Source organism: Lemur catta, chromosome 3, assembly GCF_020740605.2.
Source record: "Lemur catta isolate mLemCat1 chromosome 3, mLemCat1.pri, whole genome shotgun sequence".
NCBI classification, from domain to species: Eukaryota; Metazoa; Chordata; class Mammalia; order Primates; family Lemuridae; genus Lemur; species Lemur catta.
In genome coordinates this window covers 87327569-87348640 of record NC_059130.1, presented here as the reverse complement: position 1 = coordinate 87348640, position 21072 = coordinate 87327569, and the positions used below count along the sequence as shown (strand labels likewise).

The 21072-nt window shown below is 38.2% G+C and overlaps 1 protein-coding gene across 6 annotated transcripts in view; it reads right to left on the bottom strand.

The window, feature by feature from the left end:
* Window positions 1-18647, bottom strand: part of TUT4 (terminal uridylyl transferase 4) — a 106135-nt gene extending 87488 nt beyond the window's left edge. For all 6 annotated transcript variants that reach the window (XM_045548014.1, XM_045548010.1, XM_045548015.1 and 3 more), the window contains exon 1: window positions 18452-18647. The gene's annotated coding sequence lies outside the window, so the exon portion shown is untranslated. The remainder of the gene's footprint in view (window positions 1-18451) is intronic.
* Window positions 18648-21072: the final 2425 nt, after the last annotated feature.

The following is a 21072-nucleotide window of genomic DNA, read 5'->3' as shown; positions in this document are numbered from 1 at the left end:
ATGAATTAAGTAATGCATATACTATAATCACATTTCCCTTTTGGTATAATTTTCAGTTTTACCTGGAATTAATTATTTACTTATTTTTCCTAAGCTTTTTCTGTATATCTATTAATAATTCATTGACACAACTATAAATATCTGTTCAAAATCCAGAAATAAAGCCACTTGTCTACAGCCAACTGATCTTTGACAAAGGCAACAAAAACATACTCTGGGGAACACTCAATAAATGGCGCTGGGAATATTGGCTTGCCATATGCAAAAGAATGAAACTGGACCCCTGTCTCTCACCGTTGTTAAAAAACCAACTCAAAATGGATTAAAGATTTAAATGTAAGACCTGAAACTATAAAAATACTAGAAGAAAACCTAGGGAAAAGTCTTCTGGACATTGGTCTAGGCAAAGAATTCATGATTAAGACCTCAAAAGCACAAGCAACGAAAACAAAAATAGACAAATGAGACTTAATTAAACTAAAAAGCATCTGCAAAGAAAAAGAAATAATCAAGGGAACAGACAACCTGCAGAATGGAAGAAAATATTTGCAAACTATGCAACTGACAAGAGACTAATATCCAGAATTTATAAGGAACTTAAACAACCGTGGAATTCAAACAACTCAACAAGGAAAAAAAAAAAGAGGTAGAAAGAGGGCAAAAGACATGAATGGAGGTTTTTCAAAAGACATACAAATGACCAACTACCATATGTAAACATGCTCAACATCTCTAATCATCAGAGAAATGCAAATTAAAACCACAATGAGATATATCATCTTATATCAGCCAGAAAAGCTATTAATAAAAAGTCAAAAAATAACAGATGCTGGCAAGGATGCAGAGAAAAGGAAATGCTTATACAATTTCGGTGGGAATGTAAATCAGTACAACTTCTACAGAAAACAGCATGGATAGTTCTCAAATCTCAAACAGAACTACCATTTGACCCAGCAATCCCAATACTGGGTATCAACCCCAAAGGAAAAGGAATCATTATATCAAAAAGATACCTGCACTTGTATGATTATCGCAGCACTATTTACAATAGCAAAGATATGGAATCAACCTAAGTATCTATCAACAGACTAGATAAAGAAAATGTGGTATATATACACAGTGGAATACTATTCAGCTATAAAAAAGAATTAAATCACATCATTTGCAGCAACATAGATGGAACTGGAGGCCATTATCTTAAGTGAAACAACTCAGAAAGTCAAATACTGCATGTTCTCAATCCTAAATGGGATCTAAATAATGTGTACACATAGACATAGACATAGAAGGTGGAATGATAGACACTGGAGACTTGGAAGAGCAGGAAAGTGGGAAAAGGATTGATGATGAGAAATTACTTAATGGGTACAATGTACATTATTAGGGTAACAGATACAGTAAAAGCCCAGACTTCACACTATGCAATATATACATATAACAAAATTGCACTTGTACCCCTTAAATTTATACAAATAAAAAATACATATACACTCAATGTGTTCAAAGACATCAAGTAATTTGTGTTTTTGTTGTTGTACTCTTTTTGGATATCTCTTTTTGGGAGCTTTCTGGTCATTACTAGACTTCCACTCCAATTATCATCCTGGGACTTCCTTTCACTATCATCCTACCAATTCCCTTCCCCTCTCTCGTGTTAACTCTTGTTTTTTCCTCTTCCAAGATTTACTCCCTCTTTTGGTGGAACACATTCTCCAGCAGCTTTCTATTCATAAGAAACAGGAAAGATATTGAAGAAAACTATTATGCCCCATTCTGGTATTTCATGCTATGTAGGGGGATATCTATTATTGTAACATTTCTGACCTGTTTCTACTCCCCTCATTCATTCCTTATCTAAGGAGAGGAGATAACTTATTTTATCACTGAGTTTGGAAAAATAATCTGGGCAAAACTTGGCCTCTTTCCCTATCCTTCCTCTTTAGATCTTACTGTCCGCAGAGAAGAAAAACCCATGCTGTTCCTTCACACTCTAACATTTACAGGTGTAAGCCTCACATAGGGCCTGCAGTTCTTCAGCTCTGCCTGTGCCTGAAGGGTAAGTCTGCCTAATTCCGGCATTGGGTATTAGTAAACTACTTGAAAGTATTAATATAAGCCTCATTCTCCAAATTGAACCTTATCAATAATAAAAGTATATTCTACTCTCCATATGCTTCGTCTCACCCAATTTGTTTGGAATTCAGGAAAGCAAAGAGAATGCTATTTATTGGACTCCCTTAAACTCTAACAGGATGTAAATTTTATGACTTTGCATATTTGAAATGTCACAATTTGTTTACTTAGGTATAAGATTCTAGGTTAGAAATCATTCGCTCAAAATCTTATACGTTTCTTTTCAATGATTTCTAGTTTCTAGAACTACTACTGAGAAAATTATGCCATTCTTATTCTCTACCTTTTTTACTGAACTGTTTTTTTCTCTATGGAAACTTTCAGGATATTCTCTTTGCCTCAGCATTTTGAAATTTCCAAGTAATATGTCCTGCTGTAGATATTTCTTCATTCATTTTGCTGCATATTCAGTTACCTCTTTTAATCAGTAATTCACATCTTTCATTTCTGGAAATTTTTTCTTGTAGTTTATCTTCTACAATTTCCTCCTTTCCACCTTCTCTGTTCCCTTTCTATAGCTCCTGTTAACTGGACTTTGGGCCTCCTAAATTGCTCCTCTAATTTTCTTTTCTCTTTATTTTTCCATCTCTCTTTTTGTTCCCCTTCCTTGGTGATTTCCTCAACTTTTCCTTCCAATCCTTCTATATTTTTACTTCTAAAAACTCTCTCACTCTCTGATTATCCCTTTTTACAGCACTAATCTTGTGCTGTAAACAATCTCTTATTTCTAAGAACACAGTTTTTCTGAAGCTTTTTCCCGCTACCTGTGTTTTTTGTTCCCTTGCATTATTCACTTTCTTCTCTAGCAAGCATATCAACATATCAATAAGAGGAGTCACAGAAGAAAGAGAGAGAGAGAAGGGTGTAAAAAAAATATTTGAAGAAATAATGGCCAGAAACTTTCCAAATCTGATGAAAGGCACAAATACACACATCCAAGCAGCTCAATAAACTCCAAGGAGAATAAATTCAAAGAAATTCACACTGAGACACAATATAGTCAAACTGCCAAAACCAAAGAGAACTTTGAAAGAAGCAAGAGAGTTTAACTCATCAAGCACAAAGGTTAACAGCTGATTTCCCGTAAGAAACCATGGAGGCCAGAAGGCAAAGGGGTGACACATTTAGGACCTGAAAGGGGAGGGAGGAAAAAAACTGTTAACTAAGAATTCTCTGGCCAGCAAAACTACCTTTCAAGAATGAAGGAGAAATTACATTTCCAGACAAACAAAAGCTGAGAAAGTTTATTACCCTACAAGAAATGCTAAAAGGAGTTCTTAAGCCTGAAATGAAAGGATATTAGACATTAACTCAAATCTATAACAAGGAAAGAACACTAGCAAAAACAACCTATACAGATAAATATAAAAGCCAGTATTATTGTACTTTTGGTTTGTAACTCTTGAATTTTTTCCTTTTACATGATTTAAAAGACAAATGCATAAAAAATCATTATAAACCTTATATTAACGTGCACACAATATATAAAGATGTAATCTGTGACAATCAGAATATGAACAAAGAGAGACACAGATGTGTAGGAGCAGAGTATTTGTATACTATTGAAACTTAGTTGGCATTACTAAAACTAGGTTGTTATAAATTTAACACGTTACTTACATTGCTATCCCCCAAGGCATCTACTAATAAAACACACAGATATGTAGAGAAGGAAATCAAAACAGTATTCTATAAAAAAAATCAACTAAATACATAAAATACAGTATTAGAGGAACTGAGGAACAAGAGCATATAAGACATATAGAAAAGAAATTGCTAAATGGAAAAAGTATATCCTTATCTGCAAATACTTTAAATGTAAATGAATTAAACTCTCCAATTAAAGGTAGAGATTAGCAAATTGGATTAAAAAACATATGATCCATGTATCACCTATCTACAAGATGCACTTTAGACTCAAAGAGGTTGGAAGTAAAAAGGATTGAAAAAGATGTTCCATGAAAACGGTAACCAACAGAGAACTAGGGTGAGTATATTAGTGTCAGACAAAATATACTTTTTTTGCAGTTAGGTTTATGATCACAAATATTAGATCATTAAATATGAAATGTCCGATCTAGAATCACAAGTTTAGTTTATTATATTTCAAATAAGAAGCAGTATAATTAATCAAAATATGTGCATAAACTATCAACACAGTTTTGCCATTTTAATGGTAGCTTATTTAGGCCAGCAGTAAAGAAAGCGTGTAGTGATGAAATCACAACAGGCATTTTCCACAGCTTGCTGACAATTCAATGTTTTTCCTTGCAAGAAGTGGTCCAAAGCCTGGAAGAAGTGGTAGTCAGCTGGTGCAAGGTCTAGTGAATATGATGGAAGAGAGTTTCCAAGTCCAGCCTCTGTAGTTTGAGCAGCATTGTTTGTGCGACATGTGGTCGAGTGTTGTCTTGCAAGAGGATTGGCCTGTCTCTATTAACCAATCTCAGCTGCTTAATTGCAAGCATCCTCATCATTTTGTCCAACTGGTTGCAGTAGACATACGCTGTAATCGACTGACCCGGTTTCATGAAGCTGTAGTGGATAATATTAATACCAGCACTGGATCACTAAACAGATACCATTAGCTTTTTTTTGATGAATATTTGGTTTTGGACTGTGTTTTGGTACCTCATCTTTATCCAACCATTATGCTGAACACTTGCAATTGTCAAAAAGAATCCATTTTTCATCACACATGACAATATGTTGTAGAAATGGTTTGCCTTTATGCTGTGACAACAAAGAAAGGCAAGCTTCGAGACCATTTCTCTTCTGACGCTTGTTTATTTCATGCAGAACCCATCTATCCAGCTTCTGCCTTGCCAATTTGTTTCAAATGGTCCAATATTGTTGGAATAGTAACCTCAAACCTTGCTGCTAATTCATGCGTAGGTTGAGATGGGTTTGCTTCCACTACAGGTTTAAGCTCACATTATCTACCTTGGTTTCAGGTTACCCACGTGGCTCATTTCAAGATTAAAATCACCAGAACAGAACTTCTCAAACCATTGATGTACTGTGCATTCATTAGCCACATCGTTCCCAAACACTTTGTTGATATTTTGAGCTGTCCGCGCAACATCGGTTCCACAACAGAACTCATACTTGAAAATAATACAAAAATCACAAGCCAAACCATGCATTTGAAAGAATGAGGATGTACCTTCACAATAAAAATAAAACAGGAAGTGTCAAAGTGAAATGCCAGAGATAACAACTGTAGAACTTAGTACTTAAGGAAATCAGACATTTCATACTTAATAAGCCAATACAACTTAAGTCAAAACAGGTTACAAGAAATAAAGAAAGGCATTATACACTGAAAAAAGGTTCAATCCAGCCCAGGCCTGGTAGCTCACACCTGGAATTCCAGCACTTCGGGAGGCCGAGGCAGAAGGATTGCTTGAGGCCAGGAGTTTGAGACCAGCCCAGGTAACATAGCAAGACCTCATCTCTACAAAAATTTAAAAATTAGCCAGGCGTAGTGGCATGTACCTGTAGCCCCAGCTACTTGGGAGGCTGAGGCAGGAGGATCCCTTGAGCCCACAAGTTTGAGGCTGCAGTGAGCTAAGATCATGGCACTGCACTCCAGCCTGCACAACCAAAGGAGAACCTGTCTCAAAACACACACACACACACACACACACACATACAGCAAAAAAAGGTTTAATCCAGCAAAGACATAACAGTTATAAACATATACATAATTAACAATGGAGCCCCAAAATATATGAAGCAAAAATTAAAAGAATTGAAAGGAGAAGTAGTTCCACAATCATATTTGGAGACTTCAATACCCCATTTTCAATAACGGATAGAGCAATCAGACAGAAGATCAAAAAGGAAATAGAGGACTTGAACAACACTATAAAACAATTAGACATAACAGATACATACAAAAGACTCTGCCCAATATTAGCAGGATACACATTCTATCTACCATGGGCATTTAACATGAAAGACAAATATTAATAAATGCTCTTGTTTTGGCCACTGAAAAGAAAAGGAGGGGAGGGACATGAATGACGAAGAAATCCTATCTTATCTTTTCTTACTCATGTTAACTTCCCTGAACTAACCATTTATGCTAAAAATGTTGACACACAAGGAAAGGGAAAGATAGTGCAATTCATACTTCCTTTTTCTTTCAGCCCTGCCTTACTCATCAGCAAGTCAAAGACAGTGTTAGTAACATGTGCAAGTATCAAGAAGTAACATAAAAAGTTGAGTGAGTTTTGTGAAGCATTTACACCATTCTGGTAAAAATGAAATACACACACAAGTACAAACTACAAAATACCAACAATTTCACATAAGAGTTAAATGCTCTTACATTTGCATTTAAAATTGGCATTGCACAATATAAAGATGAACAGTACAATTCACGATTAATAATTTAAAATATTTAATTGTTCTTTAGAATGACATTTAAAAGTAAACAAAAACCACCATAAGTTGAGAGAAAGATTGGTGAAAAAAGGTAAAATCTTTATATTTTAGTATCTTTAACGGCACTTTCCTTTTTTTTTTCCTTTGGTGACAGGGTCTCACTCTGTCGTCCAGTCTACTAGAGTACAGTGGTGTCATCATAGCTCAGTGCAACCTCAAGTGCCTAGGCTCAAGAGATCCTCCTGCCTCAGCCTCCCAAGCAGCTGGGACTACAGGCACACATCACCATGCCCAGTTAATGTTTCCATTTCTTGCAGAGATGGGGTCTGGCTCTTCCTCAAACTTGTCTCAAATTCCTGGCTTTAAGTGACCCTCCTGCCTCAGTCTTTCAGAGTGCTAGGATTACAGGTGTGAATCACCGTGCCTGGTCATTCCTGATTTTTAAACAAGGAGCCCTAAATTTTCATTTTGCATTGAGCCCTGCAAACCATGTAGTTGAGGTTGCATTTTTTTCAAGAAAACAAACATAAATCTAGAATGAACTTTAACAAACATTATTTGTCAACATATATAAGGTGCTGGGTTGAAAGCTGAGGACACAAAGATAAATAAGGGACTCATACCTAAAAGGGGAGGTAGTCATATACACAAATAATGACATTGTGACACAGCTATGGAAACCCAGAGGAAAGAGCTTGAGAAAAGCCTTCACATCATGGAGATACCAGTTGAGCTGAAAAAAAATTTCCAGTTAGGAGAAGGAATAAGAAAGAATAATCCTAATAGATAAGACTACATACCAAACAAAATGTGTTTATGAAACTTTGAGAAATTTTTTAGGACCACAGAATAGCATGCACAATGATGAACTGGGAACATAAGCTTATACATACATTTGCATAGCTAGTTGAGTTTATACTTTAGCTAAGAGAAGCCATAAATTTACAAGCAGAAGAGTGGCACGGTTTCTGTTTTAGAATAACTTCTGCAGAATAAGACAGAGTGGAAAGGGAAAGGAGATGAGTCAGTTAAGTAAATAATAGTAATTAGCAATAATAGTAAAAAAGTATCAAAAGGTTATTTGGGGCCTTATCAAGCAATTTTGGTAGGATAAGGAGGCCTTGTATTAAACAGTTAAATGGGTTTCTTTCTTGAAGGACCTCTCAGATTTTGTAATATGCTAATAAACACTGTAAATCTCTGAGAGATATAATTTGCAACATTTCCCAGACTTAATTAAGTAAGCCTCTTTTGCCAGCACCACTTATCAGTATCTCAAAGAACTGTAAGGAACACAAGTTTTTTTAACACTGTTCTATGAAACAGAAAGCCACAAATGAGTGAGAAAAGCAGAGGGCAGTAGAGGGCTTAAGACAGGGAAGTAAAATAATAGCAAATGTGAGGAATAGGAAAGGAAACTGACTAGAACACTGCCACGCTATGTTAAGGACCTAACTAAATACATAAAATCCCAATTCACTAATTTATACAATGTGCAGATATTAAAATTTGCACTGGGTCTGAGATTTACAGAATGAATATTTCAATAAGGTAAGGAACACAACAGTAATGATGCTGGTCGGGGGAAAGGATAAAGCCACAAGGAGGCTATCTATATACACAGAGATTAAAGATAGGTTAGAAAACTAAAGAAACATAAAAGATGCAAATATAGATAATTTAGAGTTTGGTCAGAAGTGGAACCATTTTGAACCATATGAGTAGTTTTTTTTTTTTTTTCTTTTTTTTTGAGACAGAGTCTCACTTTGCTGCCTGGGCTAGAGTGAGTGTTGCGGCGTCAGCCTAGCTCACAGCAACCTCAAACTCCTGGGCTTAAGCGATCCTACTGCCTCAGCCTCCCGAGTAGCTGGGACTATAGGCATGCGCCACCATGCCCAGCTAATTGTTTCTATATATATTTTTAGTTGGCCAGATAATTTCTTTCTATTTTTAGTAGAGACGGGGTCTCACTCTTGCTCGGGCTGGTCTCAAACTCCTGAGCTCAAAAGAACCTCCCTGCTCAGACTCCCAGAGTGCTAGGATTATAGGCGTGAGCCACCACGCCTGGCCCATATGAGTAGTTATGTCAGGAAAGTACAGAATATCACTGGAACACAGAAATTAAGGAATATAAAGTTAAAGTGTTAGGTGACTTTCAATATTATGCTTCCAATTGCCCAATATGATGTTAAGAACTACACCAAAATACAAGTGAATATAAGCAAGTAACCTAGAGGTTTCCAGATGGAAATGACAAAGTCGGATAAGAAACATAGCCAGCAAGGCACCAGTCTTAGAAGAGAAGGAATTTTAGAGGAGGACATAAGACAATATGCAGAAAAATATGGATATCTGATATCCTGGTTTTGAGAAAACAGGTAAAAGGGAAATAAGTTACATTCCCTAGAAGATTTAGAATAATGATTCTCAATCTTTTTTCTATTCCAACACATCTGATATATAGAACACACTTGCACCATGAATGAGGTGGAACACTAGAATGGGGGAGCAGGGAAGATGAGGATAACGGTGAGCAGTTTTAAGGCCTTCCAAAGTAATTATGAAATGCCTTCTCAAGGAAGTATAATCCTCATATATTGAAAATTACTGGTTTAAAAGCGGTGCTATCAAAGAATGCTTAAACACAAGTTTCAAACACAAAATAAAAATTTTTCATCTGTATAATAACCAAGAATCTAACAAATGTTAAGACGCAGTTCAAGACACTACCATATAACAATGCCACAAGTGCCTATAAAAAGTCCTGGATCTCTTACAGATTTTCAGTTTAAAAAAAAAGACAAACATTTATGAGAATACAGCTGCAGCTACTACATGTCTAGTATGCCCATTCCTTTATCCTTACACATCTGTGAAGTTAATACAATCTTGTAATGTTTCTACTTTATACATTAATGAGGCACCCTGAGTTTATGACTTGCCTAAGATGACATAAATGGGACTGGTATATGACAAGAAACAAGAGTCCCAATTTTTGGTCCAAAGCTTAGGCAATAGGGCATGTCTCTTAGCCAAAACCAGCATTTCTCAAATTTTTTGGTCTCAGTATGCCTTGATACTCAAAATATTGAGGATTCAAAGAACTTTTGTCTATGTGGGTTATATCTCTTGATATTTGCATCACTAAACATTAAAACTGAGACATTTTTCAAACACAAGAACACACTATTAACTCATTCTATGGGGCCAGAATTACCCTAATACCAAAACCAAAGACATCATAAGAAAACTATAAACATCCCTTATGAATATAGATATAAAGATCCTGAACAAAATACTAGCAAAGCACAATCAGTAACGTATAAAAAGGATTATAAACCAGAATCAAGTGGATCTATCCCAAGAATGTAAGGTGGTTGGTTCAATACACATAAATCATTCAACGCAATACACTGTATTAATAAAAGACAAAAACCACAAGATCGTGTCAATAGATGCAAAAAAAGCACTTGACAAATCTAATACCCTTTTGTGATAAAAAACAAACTTAGAGTAGAAGGCAACTTCCTCAACCTGATAAAAGGTATCTACAAAAACCCCATAGGTGACATCATACTTAATGGTGAAAGACTGAATGTATTCTCCTGTTAAGATCAGAAACAAGATGAGGATGTCTCCTATCTTCACTTCTATTCAACATTGTACTACCCAGAACAATTAGGCAAGAAAAAGAAATACAAGGCATCCAAATTGGCCAGGTGTGGTGGCATGAGCCTATAGTCTCAGCTACTCCAGAGGCTAAGGCAGAGGATTGCTTGAGCTCAGGAGTTCAAGACCAGCCTGGGCAAAATAGTGAGAGCCAGTATTCAAGACAAAAAAAAAAAAAAGAGGCATCCAAATTAGAAAGAAAAAAGTATAACTATCAAAACTGTCTCTATTTATAGATGACATAATCTTATATAGAGAAAATCCTAAGGAATCCACAATAAACTCTTCAAGCTAATAAATAAATTCAGCAAGGTTGCAGATTCAAATTCAATATAAAAAAATCAGTTGAGACGGGCTCACGCCTGTCTGTAAACCTAGCACTCTGGGAGGCAAAGGTGGGATGATCACTTGAGGTCAGGAGTTTGAGACCAGCCTGAGCAAGAACGAGACCCCATCTCTATTAAAAATATAAAAATTAGCCAGGTGTGGTGGTATGCGCCTGTAGTCCCATCTCCTGGGGAGGCTGAGGCAGGAAGATCACTTGAGTTCAGGAGTTTGAGGTTGCTGTGAGCTAGGCTGACGCCACGGCATTCTACTCAGGGAAACAGAGTGAGACTGTCTCAAAAATAAATAAATAAATAAATAAATAAAAAATTTTAAAAAATCAGTTATCCTTCTATACACTAGCAATGAATAATCCGATATGAAATTTAGACAATTCCATTTACAATAGCATCAAAAAGAATAAAATACTTAGGAATAAATTTAACAAAAGAAGTATAAGACTAGTACACCAAAAACTATAAAACACTGCCGAAAGAAATTAGACATAAATAATAACTAGACATAAATAAAATTAGACATAAATAATCCTGTGTTCATAGACTGAAAGACATAATATAGTTAAGATGACAGTACTCGCCAAATTGATCACCAGATTTAACACAAGCCCTTGCAAAATTCTAGCTGCCTTTTCTTGCAGAAATTGACAAACTAATCCTAAAATTCACGGTAAATTGCAAAGGATCCCAAATAGCCAAAACAATCTTGAAAAAGAACAAAGTTGGAGGATTCACACTTCCCAATTTCAAAACTAACTACAAATCTACAGTAATCAAGACTGGGTAGTACTAGCATAATGACAGACATACAGATCAATGGAATAGAATTGAGAAGCTAGAAATAAACTCATATATAAATGGTCAATTAATTTCAACAAGAATGCCAAAACTACTCAACAAGAGAAAGAATAGTCTTATCAATAAACAGTGCTGGGACAACTGAACAGCCACATGTAAAATTATAAAGTTAGACCTCTACCTCAAACCACATACAAAAATAATTCGAAATGGATCAAAGACCTAAGTGTAAAACTATTAATATTAGGAAAAACACACAGGAGTAAATCTTCATAATCTTGGATTAGGCAATGATTTCTTAGGTATGATATATATCTAAAGCAGAGAACACCAAAGAAAAGATAGATAAATTGTACTTTATCAAAATTTAAAACTTTTGTGCTTCAACAAACTCAAGAAAATGAAAAAAACAGTATGGTAGCTCCTTAAAATATTAAAGATACAATGACCCAACAATTCCACTTCTGGGTATATGCACCCGAAGAATCAAAAGTAGAGACTTGAACAGATATTTGAACACCAATGTTCACAGAAGGATTATTCACAATAGCCAAAAGGTGAAAACAACCCAAATGTCTATCAATAGATGAGTGGATAAACTAAATATGGTATGTACATACTATGGAATATTATTCAGCCTTTAAAAAGTAGAAAATTCTGACATATGCTACAACATGAACCTTGAAGACATTATGTTAAATTAAATAATCCAGTCAAAAAACAACAAATATTGTATGATTCTACCCATATGATGTAACTAAAGTAGTCAAATTCATAAGGCAAGAAAGTAGAATGGTGGTTTCCAGAGGCTAGTCAGAAAAGGGACTTATTGTTTAACAGGCACAGAGTTTCAGTTTGGGAAAATGAAAATGTTTTAGAAATGGATGGTGGTGATAGGTGCACAATAATGTGAATAGACTTAATGTCATTGAATGTACACTTAAAAATGTTATGAATGTACACATAAAATGTTATGAACATTGATGCAAAAATCCTCAACAGAATAATAGCAAACCAAATTCAGCAGCACATTCAAAGGATTATACACCATGATCAAGTGGGATTTATTCCTGGAATGCAAGTATGGTTCCACATGTGAAAACAGATCAACATACTATATCAAATTTACAGAACAAGGCTGGGCACGGTGGCTCACGCCTGTAATCCTAGCACTCTGGGAGGCAGAGGTGGGCAGATCGCTCGAGCTCAGGAGTTCGAGACCAGCCTGAGCAAGAGCGAGACCCCGTCTCTACTAAAAATAGAAAGAAATTATCGGGCCAACTAAAATATATATAGAAAAAAAAATTAGCCGGGCATGGTGGCTCATGCCTGTAGTCCCAGCTACTCGGGAGGCTGAGGCAGTAGAATTGCTTAAGCCCGGGAGTTTGAGGTTGCTGTGAGCTAGGCTGACGCCATGGGACTCACTCTAGCCAGGGCAACAAAGTGACACTCTGTCTCAAAAAAAAAAAAGAAAAAAAAACATCTCATTAGTCATTAGGAAAATCAAACCCACAATGAGGTACCATTTCACCCACTACAATGGCTGTAATTAAAAAGATGGACAATAATAAGTGATGGTGAGGATATGGATGGAGAAACTGGAACCTTCATATCTTGCTAGTAGGAACATAAAATGGTACAGCAGCTCTGAAAAACAATTTGGCAGAAACATAAATATATCAAAACACCCAGCAATTCCACTCCTGGATATAAACCCAAAATAAATAAAAACATACATCCACACAAAAATTTTTACATGATGTTCATAGCAGCATTACTCATAAGAGCCAAAAGTGGGAACAACCCAAATGTCCATCAAATGAAGAATGGATAAACAAAATGTGGTATTTCTATAGAATGTAACACTAGTCAGCCATAAGAAAGAATGAAAAGCTGATAGATACATGCTACAGTATGGCCAAACCTTGAAAACATTAAGTTTAGTGAAAGAAGCCAGGCAAAAAAAGCCACATACCCAAATACTGTATAACTCCATTTATATGAAATGTCCAGAATCTCCAGAGGTAAATTACTAGAGTTAGAAAGTGGCTTAGTGGTTGCCAAAGGCTTGGAGGAGGGGGGAATTAGGAGTGACTGCTAAGGGGTACAAGGTTTCTTTGGGGGATAATATTCTGGAATTAAAAAGTGATGGTCATACCACTTTATGAATGTACTAAAACCACTGAATCACATATTTTAAAAGGGTGAATTTTATAGTGGTGTAAATTTTTTGTTTTTTTAAACAGAGTCTCACTCTATTATAACTCCTGGGCTCAAGCAATTCTCCTGCCTCAACCTCCCAAGTAGCTGGCACTACAGATGCACATCATCTTGCCAGCCTAATTTTTCTATTTTATGTAGAGACTGGGTCTCACTCAGGCTGGTCTCAAACTCCTGACCTCAAGTGATCCTCCCATGTTGGCCTCCCCGAGTGCTAGGATTATAGGCTTGAGCCACTGCACCTGGCCAATGGTATTGCAAATTATATCTCAAAGGAAAAAGAAAAAAAAAGAATATACTATCACACATTCCATTAGTCATCAAAGCAATAATGATTTTACATGTCACGTAGACACCACTCTGGATGAGAAGAGAAAAGAGGAATAGTATGTTAACACTAGTATGAAAACTGTTTGACTCCAAGACGCCGCCCCCCCCCACCCCACACACACAAAAGGTCCCCAAACATAGTTTGAATACCACTGGCCTAAACTAATGCTCAGCACATGATTGGTGCTTAATGAATATGTAATGACTGATCAATTTTAATAATTATTTAAACTACAGTGGCAAACACAATGACAAAATACAATCAGGTTTAGATATTCGGTGTAATTCATACTTTATATACTTGCAACATATTTTTTGACAACCTATGTGGCTATACAGAATTTAACACCCTCTGCATACTAAATTTTGATACCCTAAGCTTGAGGTGCAACATAGTGTAATGGTGAAGAGCTCTGACTCTAGACTCAGACACCCTAAGTAGCTCTACAACGAACTAGCTGGGAGATCTTGTCCAAGGTATTCAATTCTTCTACAAATATTTTCCTCACCTGTAAATGAGGATAGTATAAAAAGGACTGAGTTAATACTTCTAAGATCCTAAGAAAGAAATCAGCACTTAGTAACTATACAGTAGGTTATTTATCATTGTAAATCAAATACCCAATTTAAAACTATCAGACTATTGTGTGAATAACACACCCATTTCTTTTTAAAAGTACAGGATGCTTTGTACAAAGACTGAGATGTTGATCACCTTTACTGGTGAACGCATGAATGTGTCTCCTCCTTTGCAGCCCACACTTTTCAATGCCCTAACCTATTGCTTTCTAGTGCTAAACTAGAAAACAGTCAACTAATCCAAGCCAAAGAGTGAAAAAACTTCCTGGGTAGCCATAACAGGGTGATTTCTCCCAGAGGTAATTTTCTCAAAAGAATCTTCTAAAAACTTAAAAACTCTTAGGTGGCAAGATTTGGATCACAGGATCATCAAAAAAACAGTCTGGACTCCATAGAGAGGAGAGTGGTATGGAAAAGAAGCTTGACTATCCACTGAAAACTAAGTTAGAATCTGTTGGTAAAGAAGCCAAGGAAGAAGTAAGACTAGAATAGGAGTCAGAAAACATAGTTCAAACCACAGCTCAACCACTATCTCACTTGGTGATCTCACAAGATAAAAATCCAAACAACTTAATTTAACCTACATGGCCCTTCACAATTGGACTGCTACTTCCAATCATTTCTCTTACCACTCCATCCATATCCCCAGCTCCTGCCACACTGAATTTCTCACTCTTCCCCACACACCAAGGTCCATCACAATTTATCATCTTTGTATGTTACTCCCTAGGTCTGAAATGGCCTCCAGTCCATCCTCTTCTTCACCTAGCAAACTCCTACTTACATCCCTCAAGAGCTAGCTTCTTCCCTCTGAACTCCTATCATAATCTAGTGTGTTGTAATTTATTGTATTATATGTAGACTGAGTTCCTTGAAAGCAGAGTTTGTCTTCTGTATTTTTGTCTCTCTAAAACCTAGCAGTGTCTAGAATAAAGTACAAATGCAAACGTTTGATGAAGTGAATGGTTAAATGAATGAATGAACAACTTTATGCAGTTACCCCTTCTACAAAATTAAAATAGTTAACACATCTGAAAAGCAACGTGGCATATACATTAGGAAAAGAGATCTGCTTTGAAATCCTTCTAACTTTATAATCTTCAGCAAATTACTTAGCCTCTGTGAGTCAGATTCCTCATCTATAAACAGGTTTCATAGGGTTGTTACATTGAACAAGAGACAAAAATGCATAAACATGTCTAGCACAGTGCCTGGAACAAAACAGGTACTGTGATAAATGTTAGTTCCCTTTTCTCTCCCCCTTCAACTCTCAGAATAATTCCAGACATCCAATGAGATAATTTAATATGAAAATAATTTGAAAACCATAAGACAACCACACAAATTAAATCTCTCACTTAGGAGGAAAAAAATCTGAACTGTTAATCTTGCATTTACATACCTTTTCTTCTTTTCAGGTTTGTAAGAAACACTTGGGAACATTATGCTGGTTTTTAAACATTTTCCCAAATTATGCAATTATCTAGGATTCTAGAATTAAAACAATTCAATTAGTACCATGTAAACAACCCTAATTCCTCTAAGATTAATAAGAAAAAGTCCACATATCCTTTAAACTATGGTGTTCTTTTCCCTTACCTGTTTTAGATCTTTCTAGAATTGTTCTTTTTTAAAACATATTTCTATCTGCAACAATGACTTTGATTGAATTTTGTAACATTATTTTATCAATCAAGCATCTGCAATATATTTTAAAAAGGAACACATCTCACTGAATTCTGTTATATCAAAACGATCTGATCTTTTTTTAAGGATAAACAAAATTTACTGGCATTAATATTTACAGTAAGTCTTGTTTATTTTCTGTCTCTGAAACCAGAAACTTTCAGCAGTTAATAAACTCAAATACCTTTCTTTACCTGCGATCCTGATTTGACATTTTATAAAGAACAACATAATTAATGGTACCTATTATGTATGTCAAGGTTAACTTTAAGGTCAAAAAAAGTTTTTTAATTACTTACTCTTACCAAAATGACCCTGTTTTGGGAACTAATAAAAATTCTCTTTAAACACTTATTTGTTAATCAGAGGTATTTATAATTACAATTGTGGATCTTGGTTCTAAAAGGCCTAAAATTAAAATGTAGACACAGTACTGTTCTAGCTAAATTCACTAAAAATAAATGTAATTTTAGATGTGGTTTAGAATTTATAAAACTGAACTAAACTTATGTGCATGATATCTTGTTAATTTATCTGAATTACTAACAACTTAGCCTAGGATAATGAAAAGACCTTATATTTCCTTTCTGTATTTAGATGTTTGCTAGACTTAAAACATTAAATGTCAATAACTTTCACTTCCACTTCTGGATTATTTCAAGGAAGTTTCATTTTTTCATTTTCCACACTACCCAAAAGAAAAATTGCAAACAGTAGTAAAATTCATCTATAAGAGTTCTTTTTAAAAGTAACTTTCTTTTGTTTACACTAAATATAAATATTTTTAAAGCATAAAATGATTCAAAATTCTTACCTTCCCCAAAGTATGTGGTTTCTAAGCAGCACTATTTAAAAATGTGTTTATAAAAGCAACATAGCACACTAGACACTAATGAGTTCATTGATTATCTTAAGCACAGCTTTCTAAATGAATCAATATTTCATAATTTCACAAGTTGTGACTAATCAGTACTAGGATGCAGTGTAGTGCAGCAAATTCTAAGGAGACATACATGGATTCTGAACCTAAAGAAAATTTCAACGTACACACACAAAGTCAACTTTTCTTTTTAAACTATCCCACAATTCAACACCCTGGTATGGCATTCTCTATAAATTATTATGTCTGATTGGGATCACCCGATTTTATTAGCTGATAGTTCTCATTATTTTAAAAACTCAAACAGGGTATGGTATGTTCTGTTTCACCAAGTATTACAAACATTTCACTGCTACAAGACTTCGGGGGGAAAAAAAATCTTCGAAAATAAAAGGTAATCTGATTCACTCAAGCTAATTACTAAATGCATGCCAGCAATACACAATTCGAATTGCATTTCTGGACACTAAGAAGATCACAAAAGGGAACATCCAATATGTAAGGAACTACTTTTGCATCAAAAAATATATCAAAATGAAGAAACATGATATACTGAAACTAAGATACCATGCAAGCTACAAAATTCATTTAAGATTTGGTAATTTACTGAAAAGAAAACGTTTAATCAACGTTGTTAAAACAACAGTAATTCATCCCGTTCAAGTACGACTAGAAATCCCGCCGATATGCTTCTTTCAGGTCTAAAAATCTCTTTCTTTTGCAATCCAGATATCAATAGGATCTGAAACCTCTCCCGGAGGCGTGCAACACACTCAGGGAGTGCTGTCTGTTTACAAATAGGAATCTCACAGTTACCCACGTCAAAAGCGCGCATTACCACCTTTCGACTGGGGGGCGGGGGTGCGGAGAGAAGGCGGGCAAGCAAGAAACCTACAGAGAAACATTATGTATTACATATGAGCCCAGAGAAAACACTCATTACGTATTATATGCGCGTGCATATTTATATGTTATACACACACACACACACACACACACACCTATATCTAAGCAAGGGTGAAAGAAAAGACACACATGACAGGGAATCGTACTGAACCCAACAGAATGCTCAAACTAATCCCGTTAACTCAAAATCCGCCTCGCGAGTCTACAACAGGTTTCGGTCCGGGGCCGGGAACCCCAGCCACTATGTGGAGTTCGTCCCCAAAGCGCCCCAATGCCCTCCTCAGGCCGCCCAGGCCGCCGTCCCTATCTCCCTCATCTCAGTCTTCCCCTGGGACACCGGAAGCCCGTTCCAGCACAGAAATAAGTGTCAGGCCCCAAGAGGGTGGCTGAGCCGCGCTCAGGCCGGGCCCTCGACACCTGCGAGGCTCGGCACCTGAGGAGAGCGAACTGGGGACCGCCCGGCCTTCCCGAGCACACCCCCTCCGCACCGGGCGCTGCGCGGCAGCCGGAACCTCCGTACCTGCGAGGCCCGCGAGCTACAGGCGCGCGCGACGCCTCCTCATCTCAGTGGCTCCCGCTCCCCCTCCGCCTCCCGCTGCAGCTGCTGCCGCCGCCGCCGCCGTCGCCGCCGCCGCTGGAGGCCGGGACACGACGAGCTCAGGGCTCCACCGCCATGTCCGCCGCGCCGCGAACTGCATTGTGGGGGGGAAGGGATGGGGAGGGGGAGGAGGGGGGAGGGAGAGAAAGAGGAGGACCCGCTGAGGGGAGGGGGCCGAGGAAGAGTGGGAGCCGTGGGAGAGGGGGAGGGGAGAGCAGGACGGAACCCTGAATGGGGTCCCGGACTGGAGGGTAGGAGACAAACGGGGAGGAGACCCGGGAGAGGAGACGCAGAGGAAAGGGTTCTGGGGGCCCCCAGGTACCAGTTAAAACATGGCGGGGGGAGGGGGCTTGTGGTGGTCGCGAAGAAACAATGGAGAGAGGGCCGAGGTGGGAGGACGGCGCACTCACACCCACGCTGAAGGAAGAGGAGCGCGCGCGACGACACTCGCTAGCCTGCGAGGAGGGGGCGGGGCCCCCGAGCGGAGGGGGAGGGTCGAAGTCTCCCACGGCTCGTGGGGAGGGGCGAGGCCCCAGGGAAGAGGTCGTGAGGTCCCGCAGCCCGACTGGGCGCCGCTGGGGAGCAGTGCGGGGTCGCCGGGACGGCCGCGCCGCTCAAGTCAGCCTCCTGGGCTCTGCCGAGGACCCCAAGCAGAAAGAAGGGCTCGAAAGCTGTCTCGGCGCCTCGCTCTCAAAGCTAGTCCCCTGGGGAGGAAGCCTGGCCTTGGATGTGCACCCTCTGGCCTGGCACACGCCTCAGGCCCAGCCTGAGCCTCGCGGCCACTGCGGGATTCTAAGCATACCCCCCACCCCTCCCCCTGAGAGCTAGACAGAGGAAACCCCGAGGGTCGACCCCACTCATTCACCATTGCCACGAGCCCACCACAGCTGGACCTTTTTTCCTTTTAAAAGGCAGCCAATTCAGGAGTTAAGGAGTTCAAAAGAGAAATCTCTGGAGCTTCCCCCCCCCCACAAAAGAGATTTTATAAATCATTTATTTAGTTTCTGGCTGGTATAAAATCAACTACCATCAATGGGCCCCCTCCACCCCTTGCTTTTAACTTGTTGCCTTCCTCTACGTAATTATCTTATTTAAAGTCACACAGAGGACTTACGGTTTTGTTAGGTTTTTTAAAAGACCCCAGCCTCAAAGATTATTCAGCCAACTTCAGACCTCAAAGCTGGACAAATCACACAACTAGAGTCCTTGAGTTTGACACATGCTGGGCAGGAAAAAGATATGACAAAGGGAGGACATGGGGGTGAAAGGAAGATGCTAAATCTTAAATATTCACAAGATACTGCCTTATACCATTTTCTTATAACTCAGAGGCTGGAACTGTTTTTTGTTTGTGACAAGGTTTTGCTTTGTTGCCTTGGCTAGAGTGCAGTGGAATGATCACAGCTCACTATAACTTCAAACTTCCCAGCTGAAGTGATTCTCCTGCCTCAGGCTCTGGAGTAGCAGGGAGTACAAATGCAGGTCACCATGCCTGCTAATTTTTCTGGTTTTCTGTATAGACCGGAGTCTAGCTATGTTGCTCAGGCTGGTGTTGAAATCCTGGCCTCAAGTGATCCTCCCACCTCAGCCTCCCAAAGTGCTGGGATTACAGGCATGAGCCACTGCACTCCACCACGGCTGGAACTGTTAAGAGGTTACAGAGGGACACTCCTCTGTGTAGTCATCTATTTCCAACTACACCCCAGAATTGAATGCCTCTTATTTATCTGAGTATGTCCATCTGAATCCCAGGAGGGATAAGCTTAGTGAGAAGGGACGAAGCATTGCCCAGTAAGTGGTTAGGCACTGAGCTAGGGACTTCACATACTACCCCATTTATTCTTCACAATAATCCTCTGAGGTAGTACTATTGCCCCCTTTTACAGATGAGAAAACTAAGGCTCTGAGAGCACATTTTACCCCATTCTGTCTGATGCTACAAGGCCCAGGTATAGTGGATAGAGTACTGGATTTCAAGTCAAAGAGCCTTGTCTGGTTTTGACATGTATCAAGTGGATGACTTTGGGCAAATGTACCCTCTGAGTTTCCTCCTCTGTAAGTTTTTTAACTGCATCTCCACTTCACCAGGATACTATATGGAACACAGAAGGAAACAAGAGTGAAAGCCTAAAGCCTATAGAGACATTAAGATGATACCAACATGTTCTTCACTTGAGAGTGATATTAGTGTCCTTGGAGCAAGTTCAATTAAATAACCATTTCCTAAAGAGTTAAGAGCAAAGGCTTTGAGTTAGGTGCCTAGGAAAAAAGACAAACCACAACTTCCTATCTCCAAAAAGTTCACTGTTAAGCAAGGGAGGTGGTTCTGTTAAACTAGAATAAAAGCAATAGGTCTTATGAACAGAGCTGGGAAAATACAGAGGAAAGCGTGATAAATTCCACTTGGATGAGGCTTCAATGAAAGAGGTAGAAGCTGGACCTTGAAGATTTGCCTGGTATGTGCCAGACACATGTCTGTGATTCAGAGGATAGCATTTACTCTGGAGTGTGCAGAAGATAATGAGTCCGAAAAAGAAAGCTGG